The sequence below is a fragment of the Heptranchias perlo genome, chromosome 13 (assembly GCF_035084215.1).
Source record: "Heptranchias perlo isolate sHepPer1 chromosome 13, sHepPer1.hap1, whole genome shotgun sequence".
In the NCBI taxonomy this organism is placed as follows: domain Eukaryota; kingdom Metazoa; phylum Chordata; class Chondrichthyes; order Hexanchiformes; family Hexanchidae; genus Heptranchias; species Heptranchias perlo.
This window is the reverse complement of record NC_090337.1, coordinates 40,811,629-40,821,647: the sequence shown is the minus strand read 5'-3', so window position 1 is coordinate 40,821,647 and position 10,019 is coordinate 40,811,629.

Below are 10,019 nucleotides of genomic sequence, written 5' to 3'. Positions count from 1 at the left end.
CTATCTTCCCCTCTTTCTCCCCCCCCCTATCTTCCCCTCTTTCTCCCCCCCCCGATCTTCCCCTCTTTCTCCCCCCCCCGATCTTCCCCTCTTTCTCCCCCCCCCGATCTTCCCCTCTTTCTCCCCCCCCCGATCTTCCCCTCTTTCTCCCCTCTTTCTCCCCCCCCCGATCTTCCCCTCTTTCTCCCCTCTTTCTCTCCCCCCCGATCTTCCCCTCTTTCCCCCCCCCCGATCTTCCCCTCTTTCTCCCCCCCCCGATCTTCCCCTCTTTCTCCCCCCCCCGATCTTCCCCTCTTTCTCCCCCCCCGATCTTCCCCTCTTTCTCCCCCCCCCCTATCTTCCCCTCTTTCTCCCCCCCCCTATCTTCCCCTCTTTCTCCCCCCCCCGATCTTCCCCTCTTTCTCCCCCCCCGATCTTCCCCTCTTTCTCCCCCCCCCGATCTTCCCCTCTTTCTCCCCCCCCCCCCGATCTTCCCCTCTTTCTCCCCCCCCCGATCTTCCCCTCTTTCTCCCCCCCCGATCTTCCCCTCTTTCTCCCCTCTTTCTCCCCCCCCGATCTTCCCCTCTTTCTCCCCCCCCCCTATCTTCCCCTCTTTCTCCCCTCTTTCTCCCCCCCCGATCTTCCCCTCTTTCTCCCCCCCCGATCTTCCCCTCTTTCTCCCCCCCCCGATCTTCCCCTCTTTCTCCCCCCCCGATCTTCCCCTCTTTCTCCCCTCTTTCTCCCCCCCCGATCTTCCCCTCTTTCTCCCCCCCCCCTATCTTCCCCTCTTTCTCCCCTCTTTCTCCCCCCCCGATCTTCCCCTCTTTCTCCCCCCCCGATCTTCCCCTCTTTCCCCCCCCCCCCGATCTTCCCCTCTTTCTCCCCCCCCTATCTTCCCCTCTTTCTCCCCCCCCCCCGATCTTCCCCTCTTTCTCCCCCACCCCCCGATCTTCCCCTCTTTCTCCCCCACCCCCCGATCTTCCCCTCTTTCTCCCCCCCCCCGATCTTCCCCTCTTTCTCCCCCCCCCCCGATCTTCCCCTCTTTCTCCCCCCCCCCCCGATCTTCCCCTCTTTCTCCCCCCCCCCCCGATCTTCCCCTCTTTCTCCCCCCCCCGATCTTCCCCTCTTTCTCCCCCCCCCGATCTTCCCCTCTTTCTCCCCCCCCCGATCTTCCCCTCTTTCTCCCCCCCCCGATCTTCCCCTCTTTCTCCCCCCCCGATCTTCCCCTCTTTCTCCCCCCCCGATCTTCCCCTCTTTCTCCCCTCTTTCTCCCCCCCCCCTATCTTCCCCTCTTTCTCCCCTCTTTCTCCCCCCCCGATCTTCCCCTCTTTCTCCCCCCCCCCTATCTTCCCCTCTTTCTCCCCTCTTTCTCCCCCCCCGATCTTCCCCTCTTTCTCCCCCCCCCCCTATCTTCCCCTCTTTCTCCCCCCCCTATCTTCCCCTCTTTCTCCCCCCCCCCCCCCGATCTTCCCCTCTTTCTCCCCCACCCCCCGATCTTCCCCTCTTTCTCCCCCCCCCCCCGATCTTCCCCTCTTTCTCCCCCCCCCCGATCTTCCCCTCTTTCTCCCCCCCCCCCGATCTTCCCCTCTTTCTCCCCCCCCCCCGATCTTCCCCTCTTTCTCCCCCCCCGATCTTCCCCTCTTTCTCCCCCCCCCCCGATCTTCCCCTCTTTCTCCCCCCCCCGATCTTCCCCTCTTTCTCCCCCCCCCGATCTTCCCCTCTTTCTCCCCTCTTTCTCCCCCCCCCGATCTTCCCCTCTTTCTCCCCTCTTTCTCCCCCCCCCGATCTTCCCCTCTTTCTCCCCTCTTTCTCCCCCCCGATCTTCCCCTCTTTCCCCCCCCCCCCGATCTTCCCCTCTTTCTCCCCCCCCCGATCTTCCCCTCTTTCTCCCCCCCCCGATCTTCCCCTCTTTCTCCCCCCCCCGATCTTCCCCTCTTTCTCCCCCCCCGATCTTCCCCTCTTTCTCCCCTCTTTCTCCCCCCCCGATCTTCCCCTCTTTCTCCCCCCCCCCCATCTTCCCCTCTTTCTCCCCCCCCTATCTTCCCCTCTTTCTCCCCCCCCCGATCTTCCCCTCTTTCTCCCCCACCCCCCGATCTTCCCCTCTTTCTCCCCCACCCCCCGATCTTCCCATCTTTCTCCCCCCCCCCCCGATCTTCCCCTCTTTCTCCCCCCCCCCGATCTTCCCCTCTTTCTCCCCCCCCCCCCGATCTTCCCCTCTTTCTCCCCCCCCCCCCGATCTTCCCCTCTTTCTCCCCCCCCCGATCTTCCCCTCTTTCTCCCCCCCCCGATCTTCCCCTCTTTCTCCCCCCCCCGATCTTCCCCTCTTTCTCCCCCCCCCGATCTTCCCCTCTTTCTCCCCCCCCCGATCTTCCCCTCTTTCTCCCCCCCCGATCTTCCCCTCTTTCTCCCCCCCCGATCTTCCCCTCTTTCTCCCCCCCCGATCTTCCCCTCTTTCTCCCCTCTTTCTCCCCCCCCGATCTTCCCCTCTTTCTCCCCCCCCCCCTATCTTCCCCTCTTTCTCCCCTCTTTCTCCCCCCCCGATCTTCCCCTCTTTCTCCCCCCCCCCCTATCTTCCCCTCTTTCTCCCCCCCCTATCTTCCCCTCTTTCTCCCCCCCCCCCGATCTTCCCCTCTTTCTCCCCCACCCCCCGATCTTCCCCTCTTTCTCCCCCCCCCCCGATCTTCCCCTCTTTCCCCCCCCCCGATCTTCCCCTCTTCCCCCCCCCCCTATCTTCCCCTCTTTCTCCCCCCCCCGATCTTCCCCTCTTTCTCCCCCCCCCGATCTTCCCCTCTTTCTCCCCCCCCCGATCTTCCCCTCTTTCTCCCCCCCCGATCTTCCCCTCTTTCTCCCCCCCCCGATCTTCCCCTCCTTCTCCCCCCCCCGATCTCCCCTCCTTCTCCCCCCCCGATCTTCCCCTCTTTCTCCCCTCCCCGATCTTCCCCTCTTTCTCCCCCCCCGATCTTCCCCTCTTTCTCCCCCCCCCTATCTTCCCCTCTTTCTCCCCCCCCCTATCTTCCCCTCTTTCTCCCCCCCCTATCTTCCCCTCTTTCTCCCCCCCCCGATCTTCCCCTCTTTCTCCCCCCCCCCGATCTTCCCCTCTTTCTCCCCCACCCCCCGATCTTCCCCTCTTTCTCCCCCCCCCCGATCTTCCCCTCTTTCTCCCCCCCCCCGATCTTCCCCTCTTTCTCCCCCACCCCCCGATCTTCCCCTCTTTCTCCCCCCCCCCGATCTTCCCCTCTTTCTCCCCCCCCCCCCCGATCTTCCCCTCTTTCTCCCCCCCCCATCTTCCCCTCTTTCTCCCCCCCCTATCTTCCCCTCTTTCTCCCCCCCCCGATCTTCCCCTCTTTCTCCCCCCCCCGATCTTCCCCTCTTTCTCCCCCCCCCCGATCTTCCCCTCTTTCTCCCCCACCCCCCGATCTTCCCCTCTTTCTCCCCCCCCCGATCTTCCCCTCTTTCTCCCCCCCCCGATCTTCCCCTCTTTCTCCCCCCCCCCCGATCTTCCCCTCTTTCTCCCCCCCCCGATCTTCCCCTCTTTCTCCCCCGCCCCCCCGATCTTCCCCTCTTTCTCCCCCCCCGATCTTCCCCTCTTTCTCCCCCCCCGATCTTCCCCTCTTTCTCCCCCCCCGATCTTTTCCTCTTTCTCCCCCCCCGATCTTCCCCTCTTTCTCCCCCCCCGATCTTCCCCTCTTTCTCCCCCCCCCCGATCTTCCCCTCTTTCTCCCCCCCCCGATCTTCCCCTCTTTCTCCCCCCCGATCTTCCCCTCTCTCTTCTTCCCCCCCCACCCCCGATCTTCCCCTCTCTCTTTCTTTCCCCCCCCCCGATCTTCCCCTCTCTCTTTCTTTCCCCCCCCCGATCTTCCCCTCTCTCTTTCTTTCCCCCCCCGATCTTCCCCTCTTTCTTTCTTCCCCCCCCCCCCTGATCTTCCCCTCTCTCTTTCTTTCTTTCTTTCTTTCTTTCTTTCTTTCTTTCTTTCTTTCTTTCTTTCTTCCCCTCTCTCTTTCTTTCCCTACCCCCCCCGATCTTCCCCTCTCTCTTTCTTTCCCTACCCCCCCCCGATCTTCCCCTCTCTATTTCTTTCCCTACCCCTCCCGATCTTCCCCTCTCTCTTTCTTTCCCTCCCCCCCCCCCGATCTTCCCCTCTCTCTTTCTTCCCCCCACCCCCCCAGATCTTCCCCTCTCTCTTTCTTCCCCCCACCCCCCCAGATCTTCCCCTCTCTCTTTCTTCCCCCAACCCCCCACCCCGGTCTTCTGTTCCAGTGCCGGATGACATCTCGCTCTCTCTCTTTCTCTCCCCACCTCGCGTTGCAGCTTCTGACGGCAGCCAGCCTGTCAATCAGGCAGGCTGCTGGTTGCGAAACCCGGAGAGCACGTTAATCTTCATCAATTATGATGCAATTGCGTCGGCAACAGTAAGTTTTGTTTATTCGGGTTTGCTATGTGCACCTTCACCTCCGCCCCCCCCCCCCGCCCAACCCCCCGCTGCCAACATGCCACTGTTTCAAAATTGAGCCCACAATGTCTGCAAATGAATATAGACAGGTTAAGTGAGTGGGCAAGAAGGCGGCAGATGGAGTATAATGTGGGGAAATGTGAGGTTCTTCACTTTGGTAGGAAGAATAGAAAAACAGAATATTTTTCAAATGGTGAGAAACTATTAAATGTTGGTGTTCAGATAGACTTGGGTGTTCTCGTATAAGAAACACAAAAAGTTAGTATGCAGGTACGGCAAGCAATTAGGAAAGCAAATGGTATGTTGGCCTTTATTGCACAGGGGTTAGAGTATAAGAGTAAGGAAGTTTTACTACTGTTGTCTAGGGCTTTAAGTGAGACCTCACCTGGAGTACTGCGTACAGTTTTGGTCTCCTTATCTAAGGAAGGATATACTTGCCCTGGAGGCGGTGCAGTGAAGGTTCACTAGATTAATTCCTGGGATGAGAGGGTTGTCCTATGAAGAGAGCTTGAGTAGAATGGGCCTATACTTTCTGGAGTTTAGAAGAATGAAAGGTGATCTCATTGAAACATACAAGATTCTGAGGGGGCTTGACACGGTCGGTGCTGAGAGATTGTTTCACCTGGCGAGAGATTTTAGAACTAGGGGGCATAGTCACAGGATAAGGGGTCAGCCATTCAAGACCAAGATGAGGAGGAATTTCTTCACGCCGAGGGTTGTGAATCTTTGGAATTCTCTACCCCAGAGGGCTGTGGATGCTGAGTCATTGAATATATTCAAGGCTGAGATGGATTGGTTTTTTGACTAGGGTAATCAAGGGATACGGGGATTGGGTGGGAAAGTGGAGTTGAGGTCAAAGATGAGCCATGATCTTATTAAATGGCAGAGCCGGCTTGAGGGGCCACATGGCCTATTCCTGCTCCTATTTGTTATGTTCTTATGTTGTTATGAAACCTATTTAATATACATAGACTGATAAATCTCTGTTTGCCATTCAAACACCACTTAAAACCAAATGGCTTTGCAATAGTCATTTCCTTACAAAGATTTTGTGCCTAGAACCATGTGTGACATTTCTCCCATCAAAGCTTGACCTCACACAGATTACTGTGTCCTGTCTAGAGTGAAGTGTGACTTCCCTGTACGTGATTCATCTTTATTTCCTAGACTGGCTGTCTCCGTTTGTCATTTACCAGGTAGTAAATTCAAAGCTAATTATCTTATGTTTATTTTTCCAAGGCTTGATCTTGTACAGATCAATATGTCTTTGTCCGCTTCCCTTTGACTTGATGGCTTTGATTGTCTTTCACCAAGTAGTAAGTTCAAAGGCACCTAAGGTATTTTAACAGTTAACGAGATTAGTTGTGGTCTCGAGTGATACCATTTGCATCTACACAATAGGAAGTCAATTGCTAGGCAAGGACATGTCTCAACTTATCTTTAATTGGGTGGCTGTTCAACCCTATCAGTCTTCACTGTTTCTCTTTCCTTCATTCGTGTCTCAACATCATCCCAGTGGTTTCACAAGTTGCTCTGAGTTTATGGCCCCACAGTTGATATATGAATATTGAACGTAAAGTAAACTGCACTATCATTCACAGTTATGTACATGTAAAGTAATGGATGGCAGACAGTGCGATGCAAGCCAGTAATTCAGTTGAGTGGTTCTGGTTCAATCATGAATCACAAGACCAAAGCTCAAATGGTTTACAAACCTCAGCACAACTGCCAGACTATATTACCTTCTTAAGTCCGTTCCTGAACATCTGTTTATAATATCTGTAGTTTATTTTGAAATTGTGCATTTTAATTACTTTTACTGTTTTGTTGTGGCTATTTTATGTGCAGTGGCGGCGGCATTGGCACGGATGAAAGGATAATAAAGATGACTATGACTTTGGAAGTGAAGTTATATGGCATCACATGATCTTGTTTCACAATATGTTAGCACCTGGTTTTTGACAGCATGTTATTGAGAAATATATGGTATTATCTATCTCAGAAACACAGGAATTGAACAGCAAATAGGGATAAATGAACTGTCTTTGTACATCAAAAGCTAAAAATACTGGCCATCGAACTGCAGTTTCTAAGATCTATACATTTCATCATGTTGAGGCTTGGTCTCAGTCACTTGTCACTCTGGTATGGTTTCTATTTTTGGTGCCACCAAACAGAATAAAACAAGATATTCATGGAAACTAAAGATCAGCATCAAATTGTATATGAACTATTAAATGATTAGTTTTGTGCAATGCAATGGTAATCAATGCTAATTGATTTTTGTTTCTGTAATAGAACATTACTCTGAGTCAAGTTGCATTATTGATTTAATGCATAATGCAGGTAAAATGTATTCAACAGGCCGAAATGTGTGTTGTGAATATAGGTGTGAGTCTCTTTAAAAGCACAAATCCTACTGTCAAATTCAATAAGAGCACATGGACGTTTTAAACTGTACCCACCCAGCAGAAACTAGGTGAGTGGGCAGTTAAAATCGCCCAGGTTACTTACCCTCACTGGAGCCACTGGGAGCTGACCGTTCCCAATATTTTAATGTCCTCTATTGAGCAGGCAGCAAGGACACCCACCTAAAGCTGATGGTGTCACTTTTTACACATGGACATCTGCAATTTTAATTGAACATTCTTGGTGGGAGGACATATTGGCTTTCCTGCCAGGTGAGGACAGCAGAGAAAAGGAATGGGGCCAGAAGATACCCAAACAGGTAAGATTTGTTACTTCCCCTGTGGGTCCAGCAGGAGCAGGAGCTCTTCTCCAGGCCCCACAAGGAAAGCTTAGATATCTCCTGTCGTGGTCACGAACCATCCGCCCCCCCTCACCCCCAATCCTTCCCAATCGTGAGATGCCACGAGACAGCCCTGGCAGCTGATCCCACCACCAACCTGTGGATGCGGGCGGCCTCCTAGCCATATGATTTTCTACCACTTCCTGCCGACTTCACACCCGTAACGGTGGGAAATTAACTCGCTAGTGTGGTTTCCTGCAGGCGGTTAAAATCCAAGTCCGGAAGACAAAGATCACAAAGCTAAGAACATATGAGGAAGACCATCCAGCTCATTCTTCCATAGAAACTTACACTCCCACCTTCACAATACCTCAATTACCCATCTGCCTCTTGAATTATCCTGGGTCTTTTTTTCCTCTGGAAGATCATTACAGTGTGAATCACTCCTTGGGGTTGATTTTCACTTCTGCCACTGGGTATCTAATGGGCAGGGCGAGTGGCCACCCACCTGATGGATTCAGTAACTCCTTGGCTGCTTCATCAACCTTGACTGCTTCTTCCCCCACCCCCCACCCCTCAGTTGGATAATACGATGATAGCAAAGGTTTCCGTGGAAGATGAGCTGGATAGACCGAATGGCCTTCCATTTTGATGATCGGGCCTTGTTTGAATTTAATTGGCAAGCTGCCATGCATTTTCCAGCAGTGATGGGTAGCTCATCTATTAGGAGCATGGGTGGGCTTGGCGCCTATTTAAAGCGAAGTAAGGTTTTTTTGGTGAGGTCCCATGTTTCTTGCTTCTGAACTTTTAGTGAGAGATGGCCCAGGTTTTCGGGTGCCGCACTGTTGGAGCAGCTGGCACAGGGCAGTCACAAATTTCTTGCTGAATCACAGCCTCCTCAAACACTGGCGCTCATTGAACTGTAGGTATGTCACTCTGGGTCTGTATACCGTACGTGGTGGGTATGTATGCCTTTGTTTTGATCCCCTCCTCAGAGGTCTCCTCTATGGCTCTACTGCAGCTGTGTGTCATCTCTCCAGCTTCTATGCTGCTGCTCATCCTCCTCCTCCTCCAACCAGAAGGGAGTTGACAAAACTACTCCCGTTCTCCACTGTATTATGAGGGTCTACGAGCCTCCTGAATTGTTGCAAGCAATGAAAGTGTCTTCTCCACATAAAATTCTGACACTGTGAAGCAAGACAAGCTTGTATCCATGCACTGATGCACTGATTCAAAGATCTTCAGGTGAATGCCCCTTGAAATAGTGCTCCAAATGACCTGTTCATTACCTATATCACCCATTCTACTCGTCCGATCCTGCACTCAGTGGCAGGCCGGCCTTTTCAGCTGAAAATTCTATCGGGGTCCTGTCTATGGAACCACCCAGGTACCTGAGCTGCCCTTTTCAGGATTCTATACAAAATGGTGGTGGGCAGATCGGGAGCGTACATACAATGATAAGGTCAGCACTGCAATTTTGAGGCTGCTAGTGCCCCATTTATGCTAGGAGGAGCAAGTTAAAATGAGTCCCTTTGTGCGTTGATATGCTTTGTGACATCAGTCATGAACTTGCCTCTTACTAGTTTATGCTGATGGCTCTTTATACTACAGTCATGGTTTGACTTGAAATAGTTCTTTGGATTAATCCCCTTTTAAGACTAAACAGTTTTTCCAACCTTTTCTCATAATAAAGGCCTCTGATACCAGGGATCAACCCTGTGGTTCTCTTTGCAAAACTTTCAGAGCTTAGATGTTCCCTCGTGCTTTCATAACAACATAAGAAATAGGAGCAGGAGTAGGCCATACGGCCCCTTGAGCCTGCTCCGCCTTTCAATCAGATCATGGCTGATCTTCGACCTCAACTCCACTTTCCCACCTGATCCCCATATCCCTTGATTCCCCTAGAGTCCAAAAATCTATCCATCTCAGCCTTGAATATATTCAATGACTCAGCATCCACAGTCCTCTGGGGTAGAGAATTCCAAAGATTCACAACCCTCTGCATGAAGAAATTCCTCCTAATCTCAGTATTGAATGGCCGACCCCTTATCCTGCGACTATGCCTCCCAGTTCTAGACTCTCCAGCCAGGGGAAACAATCTCTCAGCATCGAACCTGTCAAGCCCCCTCATAATCTTACATGTTTTAATGAGATCGCCTTTCATTCTTCTAAACTCCAGAGAGTATAGGCCCATTTTACTCAATCTCTCTTCATAGAACAACTCTCTCATTCCAGGAATCAATCTAGTGAACCATCGTTGCACCGTCTCTAAGGCAAGTATATCCTTCCTTAAATAAGGAGATCAAAACTGTACGCAGTACTCCAGGTGAGGTCTCACTAAAGCCCTGTACAACTGTAGTAAGATTTCCTTACTCTTGTACTCCAACCCCCTTGCAAAAAAGGCCATTTTGCATTTGCTTTCTTAATTGCCTGCTGTACCTGCATACTAACTTTGTGTTTTTTATACGAGGATACTCAAGTCTCTCTGGACACCAACATGTAATAGTTTCTCACCATTTAAAAAATATTCTGTTTTTCTATTCTTCTTACCAAAGTGAATAACCTCACACTTCCCCACATTACACTCCATCTGCCACCTTCTTGCCCTCTCACTTAATCTGTCTATATCCCTTTCCAGACTTTTTCCACCTAGCTTTGTATCGTCAGCAAACTTGGATACATTACACTCTGTTCCTTCATCGATGCCATTAATATAAATTGGAAAAAGCTGAGGCCCAAGCACCGATCCTAGCGGCACCCCACAAGTTACAGCCTGCCTACCTGAGAATGACCCAATTATCCCTACTCTCTGTTTTCTGTCCTTTAACCAATCCTCTATC